We start from the raw sequence: 17,177 nt of genomic DNA on the forward strand, positions 1-17,177 counted from the left end.
TGCAGGGGGTCTCAAAAGATCCGGGCCCAAGCCCAAATGCATATGGCCCAATTCTCTAAGTCAACCAACCGACCCCTAAGCCCTCTATAGCTATATAGCTATACAGCAGCACGTACCTCTCACATCAGTTCCTCCCAGGTGACGTCTCCTCTGATGTAGATCTTCTCTGTTATCATCTTCTCCATCTGTCCGGACAATTCTCTCAGCCGCACCTTCTCTCTACAGAGTGTGACACACAGACATCTTAGCTTCCTCATTTTTCTGCTACCCAAATACTATCTGAAGAAAATGAGTGCCCCCCATAGTAATAGTGCTCCTCATAGTCCCACCAAAAGTATTCCCTTCTAGAATGCCCTCATTAGTAATACTGCCCCCTACAGTGCCCTCAACTGTGATAATGCTCCCAAGAGTGCCCCATTAGTTGTAAAGCCCTCCAGTATTAATAATGCCCTTACAGAGCCCCTAGTAGAAATAAGGCCCACCTATTTTTCCCCCAGTGGTAATAAAGCTATCTACTGACCCCCTCAGTAGTAATAAGACCCCACAGTGCTCTTAGTAGAAATAATGCAGATTTATAAGTCCCTCCTTTAGAGCCCCCCAGTAGTAATAAGAACGTCTAATGTCTCCTGGATTTAAAATGCCCCCACAGGGCCCCCAGAATTTATAATGCCTCCTACTGTTATAATGCTCACCCTGAAGTGCCCCAGTATTTATACTCACCCCCTACTGTATATTGCTCGCCCTGAAGCCCTCCCAGAGTATTTATAATGCCCCCTGCGTGCCCCCCTGTAGTTATATCCCTCTGTTTACTGTCCTCAAAAAATTATAATTCTCAGCCCCTCCACCATACAGTCCCATGTAAATAACATTATTTCCCTTTCCCGCCCATAGAGTGCCATGTAAATACCATCACACCATCTCTCCAGCCCCCTCTAATATATAGTCCATGTCAATAACATCCCTTTCTATCTACAGCCCCCTCTAAAATACTGTCCCATGTAAATAACATCACACCATCTCTCCTGCCCCCTCAATATACAGTCCACGTAAATAACATTACCCCCTTCCCAGCCGTCTTCAACATACAGTCCTCATTTAAAGAACATAACCCCCTCCCAGCCGCTTTCAACATACAGTCCGATGTAAATAACCACCCCCCTCAATATTCAGTCCCATGTAAATACATCACTTCCTCCCCCAGTCACTTTCAACATACAGTCCCATGTAAATAAAATCACCCCCTCCCCAGCACCTCCAACATGAAGTCCCATGTAAATCACAACACCCTTCAACATTCAGTCCCATGTAAATAATATCACTCCCTCCCCCACAGCCGTCTTCAACATATAGTCCCCATGTAAATAACATCACCCTGCCCCAGCCACCTCCAACATGCATTCCCATGTAAATAGCATCACTCCCTCAACTTTCAGACCCATGTAAATAAATCACTCCACCCCACTGTCTCATGTAAATAACTTCCCTCCCTTCAGCCCTAACATACAGTCCCAGTTAAATTAAGTACAACTCCCAACATTGCTCTGCCTCTCACACTGAGTAATCTACCCCTTTACTTACCTCCCTCATGTAGCAGACCTCACCACAGCTTCTTCCCAGGACTTCTCTTCACTGCTGAGCCCGTCCTATCCTGCACTGGTTACATGACGGTGACATTATCGCAGGTCCTTTTCAGCTACTGCATTTAGCACCTGATCACATGACCTGTGATGTCATCACCGGTCCTTCAGCTCTTGCAGGGCATTAGAGTCAATTGTATTGCTGTCCTGAAGATGGCAATACAGTTGTATCTAGCAGACATGCAGTACATTCGGGGCCTGAGACAAAACATCTAGGGGCCCAGGCCCCGAATGTTTTAACCTAGCAACGCCCCCTGATACTCACACATACACTGTATATATAACTATATACACACAACACACACACACACTGTAATATATCTATATACTCACAGGTCACTGACATATATCTATATACAGTGCACATACACTGTACATATACCTATATACTCGCACATCCACTGTACATATATCTATATACTCACACATACACTGTATATATATATATATATACTTACACATACACTGTACATATATCTATATACCCCCAACGTCCACTGTACATACAGTACAGACCAAAAGTTTGGACACACCTTCTCATTCAAAGAGGTCTTTCTTTATTTTCATGACTATGAAAATTGTAGATTTACACTGAAGGCATTAAAACTATGAATTAACACCCTGTGGAATATATACATAACTAACAAGTGTGAAACAAATGAAAAATATGTCATATTCTAGGTTCTTCATAAGTAGCCACCCTTTTGCTTGATTACTGCTTTGCACACTCTTGCATTCTCTGATGAGCTTTAAGAGGTAGTCCCCTGAAATGGTTTTCACTTCACAGGTGTGCCCTGTCAGGTTTAATTAGTGGATTTCTTGCCTTATAAATGGGGTTGGGACCATCAGTGGCGTTGAGGAGAAGTCAGGTGGATAAACGGCTGATAGTCCTACTAAATAGACTTTTAGAATTTGTATTATGGCAAGAAAAAAGCAGCTAAGTAAAGAAAAACGAGTGGCCATCATTACTTTAAGAAATGAAGGTCAGTCAGTCAGCCGAAAAATTGGGAAAACTTTGAAAGTAAGGGCTATTTGACCATGAAGGAGAGTGATAGGGTGCTGCGCCAGATGACCTGGCCTCCACAGTCACCGACCTGAACCCAATCGAGATGGTTTGGGGTGAGCTGGACCGCAGAGTGAAGGCAAAAGGGCCAACAAGTGCTAAGCATCTCTGGGAACTCCTTCAAGACTGTTGGAAGACCATTTCAGGGGACTACCTCTTGAAGCTCATCAAGAGAATGCCAAGAGTGTGCAAAGCAGTAATCAAAGCAAAAGGTGGCTACTTTGAAGAACCTAGAATATGACATATTTTCAGTTTTCACACTTGTTTGTTATGTATATAATTCCACATGTGTTAATTCATAGTTTTGATGCCTTCATAGTCATGAAAATAAAGAAAACTCTTTGAATGAGAAGGTGTGTCCAAACTTTTTTGTCTGTATTATATTTATATATATATATATATATATATATATATATATATATATATTCATGTGTAAAATGTCCGTATATTGTGTCTTTTTTGACACAGGTGAAGGTGGCTGGGGCAGGGTGATGTTATTTACATGGGACTATATGTGAAGACGGCTGTGGAGGGAGTGATATTATTTACATGGGACTATGTTGAAGGGTGTTGTGATTTACATGTGGACTTCATGTTGGAGGTGACTGGGAGGGCGGTGATTTTATTTACATGGGACTGTATGTTGAAAGTGACTGGGGGAGGAAGTGATGTTATTTACATGGACCTGAATATTGAGGGGGTGGTTATTTACATCGGACTGTATGTTGAAAGCGGCTGGGGAGGGGGTATGTTCTTTAAATTAGACTGTATGTTGAAGACGGCTGGAAGGGGGTAATGTTATTTACGTGGGACTGTATATTGAGGGGGCAGGAGAGATGGTTGTGATGTTAATTTACATGGGACTGTATTTTAGAGGGGGCTGTAGATAGAAAGGATGTTATTGACATGGGACCTATATATTAGAGGGGGCTGGAGAGATGGTGTGTGATGGTATTTACATGGCACTCTATGGCGGAGAAGGGAAATAATGTTATTTACATGGGACTGTATGGTTGGAGGGGCTGGAGGAATTATAATTTTTGAGGGACAGTAAACAGAGGGATATAAACTACAGGGGGCACTGCAGGGGGCATTATAAATACTGGGAGGGCTTCAGGGGCGAGCAATATAACAGTAGGGGGGTGATATAAATACTGGGGCACTTCAGGGTGAGCATTATACAGTAGGAGGCATTATAATTCTGGGGCCCTGTGGGGGCATTTTAAATCCAGAGACATTAGACGTTCTTATTACTACTGGGGGACTCTAAAGGAGGGACTTATAAATCTGCATTATTTCTACTAAGAGCACTGTGGGTCTTATTACTACTGAGGGGTCAGTAGATAGCTTTATTACCACTGGGGGAACAATAGGTGGGCCTTATTTCTACTAGGGGCTCTGTAAGGGCATTATTAATACTGGAGGCTTTGCAACTAATGGGGCACTCTTGGGGAGCATTATCACAGTTGAGGGCACTTGTAGGGGGCCAGTATACTAATGAGGGCATTCTAGAAGGGAATTACTATTGAGTGGGACTATGAGGAGCAATATTACTTTGGGGGGCACTCATTTTTCTTCAGGATAGTATTTGGGGTACAGAAAAATGAGGAAGCTAAGATGTCTGTGTGTCACACTCTGTAGAGAGAAGGTGCGGCTGAGAGAAGTTGTCCGGTACAGAATGGAGAAGTGATAACAGAGAGATCTACATCAGAGGAGACGTCACCTGGGAGGAACTTGATGTGAGAGGTACGTGCTGCTGTAATAGCTATATAGCTATAGAGGGCGTAGGGGTCGGTTGGTTGACTTAGAGAATTGGGCCATATGCATTTGGGCTTGGGCCCCGGAAACTGTGTCAGTGTAGTAAGCATGGTTCTGTTACCATGTCTATAGTTACACAGGTGGGGAGGGGGGTCTACGGTTTTCACATCTACGTTTGAACTCTGGCAGATGTTAGACCTGCTTGTGACTTTTACTGCTTGGTTTCTCTGGTGTAGCAATAGGCTATGTCACTCAGGAACCATTAGTATTTTACCGTCCTCAGAGGCAGTCCATAATGAGCATCTGCCATGTTAGATCTGCTTGTGACGTACTAGCCGTCCTCAGGGGCAGTCTATAATAATTAAGCAATACATAAAATGCTGACTATCTGGCTAACTAGATAAAGTGCAAAATCCATACAAAAATGCATATAATAGATCACATTGTTGTACCTGCGAAGGAATACACACAATAGGCAATACACTTGAACGTTACTGAAAATTCAAAAGGTTAGTGCAAATATTTAATAAGGACACACTTTTAACGTAATAAAATAGTGCAATAAATCTATAAATTCACATATGAGTCCATTTATTCAATGCTGGTAAGTAAAAGTGCCCACAGAACTGGAACTTTACGTGCAATAGAGTCTCTTAAGGGCAAAAGAGTCTTTTGTAATCCATAGGAACAATATAATGTCAATAGTTGTAATCCATACGAGGCAACATTGGTAATCCATGGCAAATAACGTCACTTGTAATCCAAATGAGGTAAACAAAGACATTTGTAATCCACATAAGTTAATAATGTCATTTGTAATCCACATGGTAGCAATAAAATATATAGCAGCACAGTTTATGAGAACCAGTTAGCAAAGAGGCTCCCAAATAACCTGAAAAGGGGGAAAAAATTTAAAAAATGTGCACATTAACCGCAACCGAGATGTCATGCTGGGGAGCGTCCTAACGCTCATGGCCATCCGGGTGAGGTCTAAAACAAGGGCAACCTATAACAATAAAAAACACATAAAATGCCAACAGGCCCTCACCCTTCAGGTCCAGTCCACGGGGTGGCTCCCAGAAGTCATTTTTAAGGATGAGACTGGAGGAGGCTCCTTATGGGAAGGGCCTCAGGTCCTCCTCCCTACTAGAGCTGCTTGAGAAGGACATCAGGGTCCTGTCCTGCTGCCTGTAATACAACCTAGCTTGGGTGGCGGAGCGCCACTGCCCTCCTGTGGATTTGGTGAAGACCGGGTGGTCACACTCCTTTGTGTTGCAACCTTCTGTCGCACCAGGGCGGACTGGCTCTACTTCCTTACGGCGGATGTTCTGGCCATCCCGAAGGGATCCAGTACCTCTGCTGTAAAGGGCTCCGCAAGTAGTCTTCCTCTCTGGGGGGTGATTCTTGCACGATTCCACAGGCCGCGGTCTCCTTCCTCCTCGGCATCTGGCAATTGATGACCGTTGTATTGATGGTTACTGACGCTATTGCCAAACACGCTTGCTGTGGGAGAAGTGTTGGGGTCGCTGGTAAGCCTGGTATGAGGAGCTCCAGCTCTGGCTGGGTCTTTCCCTAAATCGGAGCACGTCATCATTAGACTCCTGAAGGCATCTCACTCTGGCCTGTGGCCTGGGGATCATCCTGCCATTCTTCAGGTGCAGTGAGAGGTACGAGAGGCTTGGCAGGCAGACCTACCGCCACCATGAAGGGTCCTTGCAGGGACTCCATGGGAGTGAACTCAACGGTGTCCCGCTTGTACAAGCTATGGCATTCTTGCGGGAGATAAAGCCGCTTCACGGAGCGCCTAATTTCATAGTGCTCCCGTCCGGTTCTGGCGTCTTTGACGAATCCAGACCCACGTTCAACGGAGAATCAGACTATATACCCTCTTTCTCCTTTTAAATACTGGGTCTCTGGGCTGAGGCCGGTCCCACACTCTAATGGCCCAGTTCTCTATGGCCTTATGATAATCCCACATGTTAAAGGCGTGGGCGGTGACCTCTTTGGGGACAATAGAATTAAGTCAGTCGAAAGCCCATGTATTATGAGCAGCGGAGTGGAAACTCCGACCCGCCTCCGGCACGGCAGCTGTCATAGGGAATGCCCGCAGTACCCTTGGAGAGGGTCGCCGTACCTGCGAGACAGAGATCTCCTCGGGGTTCCGGCTTGGCTTCCGGGGTCCTCATCACTCCAGCACATGCCGCCCAGTCCGCTGCAGTTGACGCACCATCTTGTCTTTCTCAGGCTGGTACAGACAGGAAATGAAGGAGGGGTTTCAGAGGAGGAGCTTCCACTTCCTCTCTTCTTGCAGTAACATCGCTCCTGGTGGGCAGGGCTAGATTCTCCCGTTCTAACTGGGGGCGTTGCTAGACTTTCCCCGCTTTAGCTGAGCATGAAGAAGCTGCACCATCACAGTCAAAGATGGCTTGACTAACCCTTCAGATGCCAACACGCACTTTGCTGCGCCTGTCGCTCCGCAGTAAACACAATAAAGTCATTTTTAAAAGTGTCTTTGTAAAATCCAATAGCGCTAGTTCATAGGCACACAAAATTTAACGGATTCGGATCCTGTTCGTTGACGCCCCAAATTATGCAATAGACGGGTGGTGGTATTCACTACTTGAGGTCTCTTAACGTTAAAGTGTTTGTCGTGACGCCAGTTGCATTTCAGCAACGAGGGACGGAGTTCCCCTAAGTAGATGGTGCTGATGTGTGGGTACCCAGGATAGAATTCAGAGTGGTGTAGGGTTGGCCTAATGTCCTTTAAAGGTGTTGCACTTGTCATGGTGCTCCTACCTGGATACACTGGAACCCCAAGTGTGGCCGTCCGCTGCAGTGGAAAAGGGGTAGTTGAATGGTGGGATGAAGAAATAAATTGAATCCAGACCTTGTAATGAACTTGACAACAGCTTTACTTGAATAAAACTTTCAATCAGGCAACAATCTTCCAACTTTATCTGGGTCACAGCGAGCTTTGGCATAAATTTTGGCAGGCAAACACTCTCAGCTCTACTACATCTGCTACTCTTTAGCTCTGCTGTGCTGTCAGGATTAATAGGAACTTTTCCTTTCTGCTGTATGCTGTAACTTAACTTTATCATCTGGTCTGTCTCTGTCTTGCTTTATCCAAGGAACTATACTTCTGGTTCTGAGGCTTGTAGCTTGTGGCTCCTGGTATTGCCCATACGGCTCAGGTAGGAGAGTGTTAGGTCCCGGGCTACTTGAGAAACCTTGGCATGGGTCCGGGCTTAGACATGTTCTACACCGTAGGACATGTTGGACTAATCTCTCAATTTTAAAATCAGTTGAGGGTTTAGTAAGAGCGCAGCGTGCACCTGTCTTTGCTATTTTGTTATATTGTTATATTGATTATGACATCCACACATTGCTACCTTGTGTAGGATGTCTATTGTGGCACTTGTGGTTCGCCGCGGGCATCCTCCACTGTATGCATTTTGCTGGGGATTGCTATTAGCAACGGGCCACAAGTGCAGGATTTGCTCCCCTATATATATTTGCACGACTGCATGTGGGTTTGAGCACCTCCTGTTAATACCACCGCTAGTCTTTTTAGTTTGTATATATAGATTCCTGGAGGTGTATAAACTCCAATTTAAATGTGCCTGTTTTCCATCTACAGGATACATTTAGGTGCACCTGTGAGGCCTGGGCCATATCAGCCAGTCTTGAGTGGGACTCGCAGACTCTCCCTCCTCCCATTGCAAGCATGGTTACATGCTGGAGGTAACTGGTGAGTTGTTTGTGAGTCGGCCTCATTGCTCCTGTAATTTGCCCACTGGCTCCTGGTATTGCCCATACGGCTCAGGAAGGAGAGTGTTAGGTCCCGGGCTACATGAGAAACCTTGGCGCGGTGCTCGGCTCAGACATGTCCTACAACCGTAGGACATGTTGACTAATCTCTCAATTTTAAAATCAGTTTGAGGGTTTAGTAAGAGCGCAGCGTGCACCTGTCTTTGCTATTTTGTTATATTGTTATATTGATTATGACATCCACACAATTGCTACCTTGTTAGGATGTCTATTGTGGCACTTGTGGTTCGCCGCGGGCATCCTCCACTGTATGCATTTTTGCTGGGGATTGCCATTAGCAACGGGCCACAAGTGCAGGATTTGCTCCCCTAGATATATGCACAACTGCATGTGGGTTTGAGCACCTCCTGCTAATACCACGCTAGTCTTTTTAGTTTGGCTTGTAGCTTGGGCCTCCAGGTCCAACAGAACTGATGGTGCTCTGCTGGCCAAGGCAGGGCTCGCCCAGCGGGGACGAGCTCCCCTGCTTCCTTCCCCTTAGAGGGGGTACTCTCAACTCCCTCTAACTAGCTGAACTCCTCCCTCTCTAGAAAGGCTAGAATGGACAGAAAGGCTCCATTCTAGGCAAAACTAACTCTGCCATTATTGCTGCCATCTGCTAAAGGACCAGGTACATTACACTTAACATAACAGTTGCATAGAAATAAATACACATTTTGCAGAATCTGGAAATAAGTGCATAGAATGACATTAGGTTAACCGCATGAGATAGTATAGAGGAGTCAAAGGTGGTAATGTCACTCTGGGGCATTATATATCTATACACACAGCTTGGTTCTGTTACTGTATCTATACACACAGCTTGGTTCTGTTACTGTATCTATACACACAGCTTGGTTCTGTTACTGTATCTATATACATGCAGCGGAGTACGGCATTGGCCAGGGGTCCCTTAAAGGGAAAGTGTTTGTCATGACGCCTGTTGCATTTCAGCAACGAGGGACAGGGTCCCCCTTTTAGTAGGAATGGTGGTACCCAGGATAGGAATGCCAGAGTGGTGTAAGGGTGGCCTAATGTCCCTTGGTGGTGTAGCACGTGTCACAGTGCTCCTACCTGGATTCACTGGAACCCCAGGTGTGGTCGTCCACTGCAGAAAAGGGTAGTTGAATGATGAGAGTGATGAAAAGAATTGAGTCCAGCCTTGGTATATTGTTGAACAATAGCTTTATTTGAACAAACTTGCATCAGAAACAATCTTCAAACTTTGTATTGGTCATCAGCAGGTTTTGGCTTAACTCTTGGCAGGCAAGTACATTCAGCTCTGCTACATCTGTCACTCTTTGACTCTGCTGTGCTGACAGGATTAAATAGAAACCTTTCCTTTCTGCTGAACTTTACTTGCTGTAGTCTGACTCTCTCTCTTTATCTTTGTCTTTATCTTTATCCTTATTCTTATCTTTATCCAGGGGACTACACTTCCTGGCTTCTCTTGAGACTCTTAGGACTTTTCTCTGGTTCCAGCAGAGCTGATGGTGCTCTGCTGGCCTAGGCAGGGCTCCCCCAGAGGGGACGAGCTCCCTCCTGCACAACCTCCCTCTTGCAGGGGGTCCTCTAGACTGACTTTCCACTAACTAAACTTTTCCCTCTCTATAGAGGGCTGGAATGGACAAAAAGGTTCCATTCCATATAAACTAGCTCTGCCAATATTGCCGCCATCTGCTGGTGAACCAGGCACATTACATTATACATAACAGTTTCATAGGAAATAGAGATACACATCTTTGTAGGATATGGAATAAATACACATGATGACACCAGAGCAACCATAGTGATGTGGGCAAAAAGAGTGTATGTAGCGGGGCGTTACATACACAGCCTGGTTCTGTTACTAAATCTATACACACAGCTTGGTTCTGTTACTGTATCTATACACACAGCCTGGTTCTGGTACTGTATCTATACACACACAACTTGGTTCTGTTACCATATCTATACACACAGTTTGGTTATGGTACTGTATATAGATACAGTACCATAACCAAACTGTGTGTATAGAACCAAGCTGTGTGTATAGACACACAGCTTGGTTCTGTTACCATATCTATACACACAACTTGGTTCTGTTACTGTATCTATACACACAGCTTGGTTCTGTTACTGTATCTATACACACAGCTTGGTTCTGTTACTGTATCTATACACACACAGCTTGGTTCTGTTACAATATGTATACACACAGCTTGGTTCTGTTACGGTATCTATATACACACAGGTTGGTTCTGTTACTGTATCTTGGTATTGAGCTTGAAAGTGGGTGCCCAAGTTCCAATTTTTAAGGGCAAACTACAGGGAGGCTGTTAAAATAAAAATGAAAAACAAAAACACTTAAACTCACTTTCCTGACCACTATTTGATCCAGCACCACTGCTCTCTCCTGTCCACCACGCTGCCGCTGGGACATAGTGGGTCATTACTAAGCTTAAATATATGCCTTTATTAGGGCGTATTTCAGGTGCAGATTGCGCCGCAGTCTGTGACGTCTCCCTGCTCACGCAAGGTCTAAGAAAGTGGGCGAGGTGTGGGCGTGAGGCTGTCTTGCATTAACAACTGACTGAGGATCTGTTGACGTTATGAAGACACCGGCGCCTCTTCGCCACTGCCAGCTATGGGATTTATTCAAACCCGGTGTCTAAAATGCGTGTCTTAATAAATGTGCCTCATAATGTTTTAGCTGCTGCAGTGACACGCCTGTATACCGTACATGACTGCTGTAACCAATCACTGGCCTCAGTGGTATACAGCACTCATGGTCAAGCTCCCATATTGTTGAATGGATTAGGCAGTGGACTCCCATATTGTTGAATGGATTAGGCAGTGGCTGAGGGACAGGCAACAGAGGGTTGTAGTCAATGGAGTATATTCACACCAAGGTCTTGTTACCAGTGGGGTACCTCAGGGATCTGTTCTGGGACCCATATTGTTTAATATCTTTATCAGCGAAATTGCAGAAGGCCTCGATGGTAAGGTGTGTCTTTTTGCTGATGACACAAAGATTTGTAACAGGGTTGATGTTCCTGGAGGGATACACCAAATGGAAAAGGACTTAGGAAAACTAGAGGAATGGTCAAAAATATGGCAACTAAAATTTAATGTTGATAAGTGCAAGATAATGCACCTGGGCCGTAAAAACCCAAGAGCAGAATATAAAATCAGTGATACAGTCCTAACCTCAGTATCTGAGGAAAGGGATTTAGGGTCATTATTTCAGAAGACTTAAAGGCAGGCAGACAATGTCATAGAGCAGCAGGAAATGCTAGCAGAATGCTTGGGTGTATAGGGAGAGGCATTACTAGTAGAAAGAGGGAGGTGCTCATGTCGCTCTACAGAGCACTAGTGAGACCTCATTTGGAGTATTGTGCTCAGTACTGGAGACCATATCTCCAGAAGGATATTGATACTTTGGAGAGAGTTCAGAGAAGAGCTACTAAACTGGTACATGGATTGCAGGATAAAACTTACCAGGAAAGATTAAAGGAACTTAACATGTATAGCTTGGAAGAAAGACGAGACAGAGGGGATATGATAGAAACTTTTAAATACATAAAGGGAATCAACAAAGTAAAAGAGGAGAGAATATTTAAAAGAAGAAAAACTGCTACAAGAGGACATAGTTTTAAATTAGAGGGGCAAAGGTTTAAAAGTAATATCAGGAAGTATTACTTTACTGAGAGAGTAGTGGATGCATGGAATAGCCTTCCTGCAGAAGTGGTAGCTGCAAATACAGTGGAGGAGTTTAAGCATGCATGGGATAGGCATAAGGCCATCCTTCATATAAGATAGGGCCAGGGGCTATCCATAGTATTTAGTATATTGGGCAGACTGGATGGGCCAAATGGTTCTTATCTGCCGACACATTCTATGTTTCTATGTTTCTATGTTTCATGGTCCCAGCCACCAGAGAGGCCGGCGCTTTTTTTCTATAGTGTGCAAGCACGACCACCACTGATGGATTGCCGGGTGGTCTCAACCATAGAAACGAGCAGTGCATAATGTGATGAAAAATTAAGCCAGCAAATGGAGCAATATGGACAATCACAATACATTAGTAAGTGCCTTAACTTTCTCTACGTTACAAATGCCACTTGATGAAGAGAGACAACCCATTTCATGAAAACCTCAATATAGAGTGCTCGGTACCTCAGACTGGGCTGAGGATTCATCTTCCAATAAAGACAATGACCATGAGCACACAGTCAAGACAGCACAGGATTGGCTTAGGCACAACTCTGTAAATGTCCTTGAGTGGTTCAGCCAGACTTGAACCGAAATGATAGGTGTGGGTCACACCTCTGGGATCCGATCTTGTCTAGAGAACTTGGCCACCAAAATGAAGGACAGCATGCCATGCAGACTGTGAAGTGCTCTCGATTTAATGACATGGGAGTTCCGAAAATAGCCAAGCAAGTGGGCTGAAATATTTGGGACTGTCAGACGTAACCGATCCAACATCTCTGTTCACTTGGAGGTCCCATTCTGGAGACAAAAGTGGGTCCTAGTGATATGTCATCAATGTCCCAGGTAGAAATATCCCTTTAAGTAATAAGATTTACAATGTAACAAAATCAATTAGTAGTTCTACAAAAAGTTTCTGTGTAGCTCCAGCTATGGACAATTGACAACTGTTGTTACTATTCCCCTTGTCCATACTATAAAACTGTTTAGGGACACAACCATTTGACAAGAGGAATAGTAACACTCGGTTATTAACCTCTTCACTGCGGCGATACGGCTATATACGTGCTATTTGCACATACCCCATGCAGATAGCAAGTATATAAACGTCATGGCAATTCTTTAATCCAAGCGCTGCAAAGCGCTTGGATTAAAGCTTCTGCCCCTGAACTGCTGCTGTCACGGACAGCGTACAGTCCAGTAATGCCGGCAATAAGAAAAATTTTACATATTAGGTATTGCCACGTCTGTAACAATCTGCTCTATAAAAATGGCCCATGACCTAACCCCGCAGGTGAACGTTGGAAAAATAAATAAATAAAAACTGTTCCAAAACAACCAATTTTTTGGTCACCTTGCCCCATAAAGTGTAATAATGAATGATCAAAAAATCAAATGTACCCAAAAATGGTACCAATAAAAACGTCAATTATTTCTGCAAAAAAAGAGCCCCTGCACAAGACGATCGGCAGAAAAATAAAAAAAATAAAGCGTTCAGAAAATAGAGACACAAAAACATTTTTTTTTTCAAAAATGCTTTATTATGTAAAACTGAAACAAAGAAAGTAGACATATTTTATATAATTGCGTCCGTAACAACCTGCTCTATAAAAATAGCACATGATCTACCCTGTCAGATGAATGTTGTAAAAAATAAAAATGGTGCCAAAACAGCAATTTTTTGGTTACCTTGCCTCACAAAATATAGAGCAATATAGAGCAATTAAAAATCATATGTACCCCAAAATAGTACCAATAGTACCAATAAAACTGGCACCTTATCCCCTAGTTTCCAAAATGGGGTCACTTTTTGGGAGTTTCTACTGTAAGGGTGCATCAGGGGGGCTTCAAATGGGACATGGCATCTAAAAACCAGTCCAGCAAAATCTGCCTTCCAAAAACCATATGACACTCCTTTTCTTCTGCGCTCTGCTGTATGCAGGGGTGTTTCTGGAAACCGCAGAATCAGGGTAATAAATATTGAGTTTTGTTTGGCTGTTAACGCTCGATGTGTTAAAGAAAAAAATTGATTAAAATGGAAAATCTGCCAAAAAAGTGAAATTTCAAAATTTTCCTTTAATTCTTGTGGAACACCTAAAGGGTTAACAAAGTTTGTGAAATCAGTTTTGAGTAACTTGAGTGGAGTAGTTTCTGCAATAGGGTCATTTATGGGGGTATCCACTATGTAGGCCCCACAAAGTGACTTCAGACCTGAACTGGTCCTTAAAAAGTGGGTTTTGGAAATTTTCTTAATAATTTTAAGAATTGCTTCTAAAATTCAAATCCTTCTAACGTCCTAAAAAATGTAAATGACATTTACAAAATGATGCCAACATAAAGTAGACATATGGGGAATGTTAAGTAATAAATATTTTAGGAGGTATCGCTTTCTGTTTTAAAAGCAGAGAAATTGAAATTTAGAAAATTGCTAATTTTTCAAATTTTTGGGTAAATTTGGGATTTTTTCATAAATAAAGGTGAAATATATTGACTCAAATTTATGACGATCATGAAGTACAATGTGTCACGAGAAAACAATCCCAGAATGATTTGGATAAGTAAAAGCGTTCCAAAGTTAATAGCACATAAAGTGACATATGTCAGATTTGCAAAATTAGACATGGTCACGAAGGTCAAAAATGGCTTGGTCTTGAAAGGGTTAATTTCATAAATATGGCACATGTAGTTTATGGCCATCTTTATAATGCAGATTATTGCTCCACCTTTGCAGCACATTTCATTTTATAAGTTTCCAATGAGTTCCCTAAAAATCAAAGAAAAATGGAAACTTAAATCCATTACATTAATAGAAAAAATGTATTTTCAATAAGTATTATAAAAAATAAAAAAAAAGATGGCAGAAATGGCTGAACGCTATTGGTCAGTTCCTGCTCACATCACAACCGTGTAACCAGGGCAACTGTGGTGCCCGCATCTGAATAGTAGGTGGCAGTTGGAAGTGGCAGTTAGAGTTGACTGGCGACGGAGGACATACCTGTATTTGCTGACCTGATGGAAAGCGCTACAATGGATTCGAAGTATGAGGAGATTGTTGTGAGGAAGAGAGGAGCGAAGAAAAGAAGAGGAATTCCTGACTCATCGGCTGATGAGCAGAAGATGATGGAGAAAGAAGAGGAGACTCTCATCAGGAGGAAAGGAGGTAAGAAGAGACGGACCATCCTGACCTCAGCGGATGAAGAGAAGGAGACACCCAAGAGGAGCAAGAAGAGGAAGAAGAGAAGACCATCCAGCTCCTCCAAGAAGACGTCTCCTAAGGATCAGCTCATTCAAGTGAAAGAAGATGTGAGTAAAGAGCCCAAATGTGCCAAGAAGAGAAAACTCATCCTTATCTCTTCAAAAGGAGCAAAGAAGTCCCTGATCAAGAAGGAGGATGACACCGTGAAGACAGAAGACCAGCAGGAGGACCAGAGAGTCTCAGGTAGATGCACACATACAGGAATACACAACTTATACATCCTGGACACTTTGTTATAACTTTACATTAATCTGATCTGTAGCGCTGAGACCTGAGACAAGCAGAAGGAAGGGGCTTCCACATTTACAGCTGGGGGATTATTAGGGGGGGGGGGGGGGGTGCCACTTTCACATGAGGATTTTTGTAATTCAAACCCAGGAACAGAAAATACATAAGAAATGCAGAGTTTTCCATGATCCTTCCTCTCTGTGTAGGTTCCACTCTGGGTTTAGAATCACAAATACTGACCCCAATACTGACCTTAATATGTAAGTGGGAAAGAGCCATCAGTAATGGACTGGGAGGAGGTCTGCAGCATCTGAGCTGTGTAATGCTGTTCTGCAGCAGCTTTGAAAACTGTATTTATTTAGGTGGTTTGAGGTCTATATATATTATGGGGCGAGTATTAACTCCAGGATTCGTATTCAGGGGTCTGGTCTGCAAGTTTACAAAGTTTTTGTTTTTATGGGGATCACTGTAAAAATGATGTTATCTGTATCCGGCCGGTCATTACAGTCATGGTGATACTAAATATATGTGTTTACTACATGTACAAAATAAAATATTCTAAAACCCAGAACTTTTGTATTTATTCAACAGACCTTTAATTTTTATTGGTACCAAACATACAACTTTTTGACCACTTTTTATTCCATCGTTTGGGAGGTGAAGTGACCAAAAAGCAGCAAATCTTACATTGTGTATTTTTTTAAGTGTTCACTGTATGGGATATTTTAATAGGTTGGAAGTTTACAGACATGGTGATACCAGTTATATATGGTATTGTTTGCATTTTCATATGATAAATGTGAAAAAAAATTCATTGTTTAACATATATTTTTTAAATGTTTTGAAACCTTTTATTAAACATTTGACACACACTGTGTATGGCGTCTGCCCTATACACTCCACTGTGAAATATGTACCGGTATATGTATGTCACATGTCAGGAAGGGTTAAAGGGGTTGGTATTAAAATATCAAGATATTTTTCAAAGGAGGTGATTGTCTTAACAAGAAAAAATAAAAACATCTAATTCACCATTTTGGGTCATCTTGTGCCACCCCCAAAAAATTTAACAAAAAGTGACCAAAAATTTGTATGTACCCACAAAATGTAGCAATAAAAACTATAGTTAATTTTGTAAAATACAAGCTCTCATACAGCTCTAAAATATAAAAAAAAGTTGTGGCTGTCAGAAAATCTTGATGCAAAGAAATTTTTGTTTATTCAATATAACTGCTCGTATCCAGAGGTTATGACCACTCCGCAATCCAGCAGAGGTGGCCATGCTTGTACACTATAGAAAAAAAGTGCTGGCCTTTCTGGTGGCTGGGACTGCAGGAGTGCGCATAGGCCGGCACTTTTTCCTATAGTGTGCAAGCATGGCCACCTATACTGGATTGCAGGCTGGTCGTAACCCCTGGATATGAGCAGTGTATAATTTGATGGAAAAATTAATCAAGCCAGCAAAGGAAGCAATATGCACAATCACAATACATTAGTAAGTGTCTTGTATTAACTTTCTCTACATGGTAAATGCAACTTACTGTACTGAAGTGAGACAACCCCTTTAAGGGGTTAAGGTACTTGGCCTGGGGTCTGTATTTATTTAGGGGGTCTGTTTTCTGTATTTATTTTGGAGTCTGGTCGGAGTCTGTATTTATCTATGGGTGCTAGATGCTATTAACCTCTTGCTGTCACACTAATGCAGAAAGGCGTCAGTGTGGCGGCTCTCTCA

General features: G+C 42.9%; 1 long non-coding RNA gene across 1 annotated transcript; it reads right to left on the reverse strand.

Annotated features, from left to right (window-relative positions):
* Positions 1 to 906: 906 nt before the first annotated feature.
* On the reverse strand, positions 907 to 16,799 carry LOC120977478. Its single transcript, XR_005773907.1, has 3 exons — positions 16,677 to 16,799; positions 2,167 to 2,170; positions 907 to 918 (listed from the first exon to the last, which is right to left on the reverse strand). It is a non-coding gene; the product is annotated as an uncharacterized LOC120977478 (long non-coding RNA).
* Between the last annotated feature and the right edge of the window lie 378 nt (positions 16,800 to 17,177).

Source organism: Bufo bufo, chromosome 8, assembly GCF_905171765.1.
Source record: "Bufo bufo chromosome 8, aBufBuf1.1, whole genome shotgun sequence".
NCBI classification, from domain to species: domain Eukaryota; kingdom Metazoa; phylum Chordata; class Amphibia; order Anura; family Bufonidae; genus Bufo; species Bufo bufo.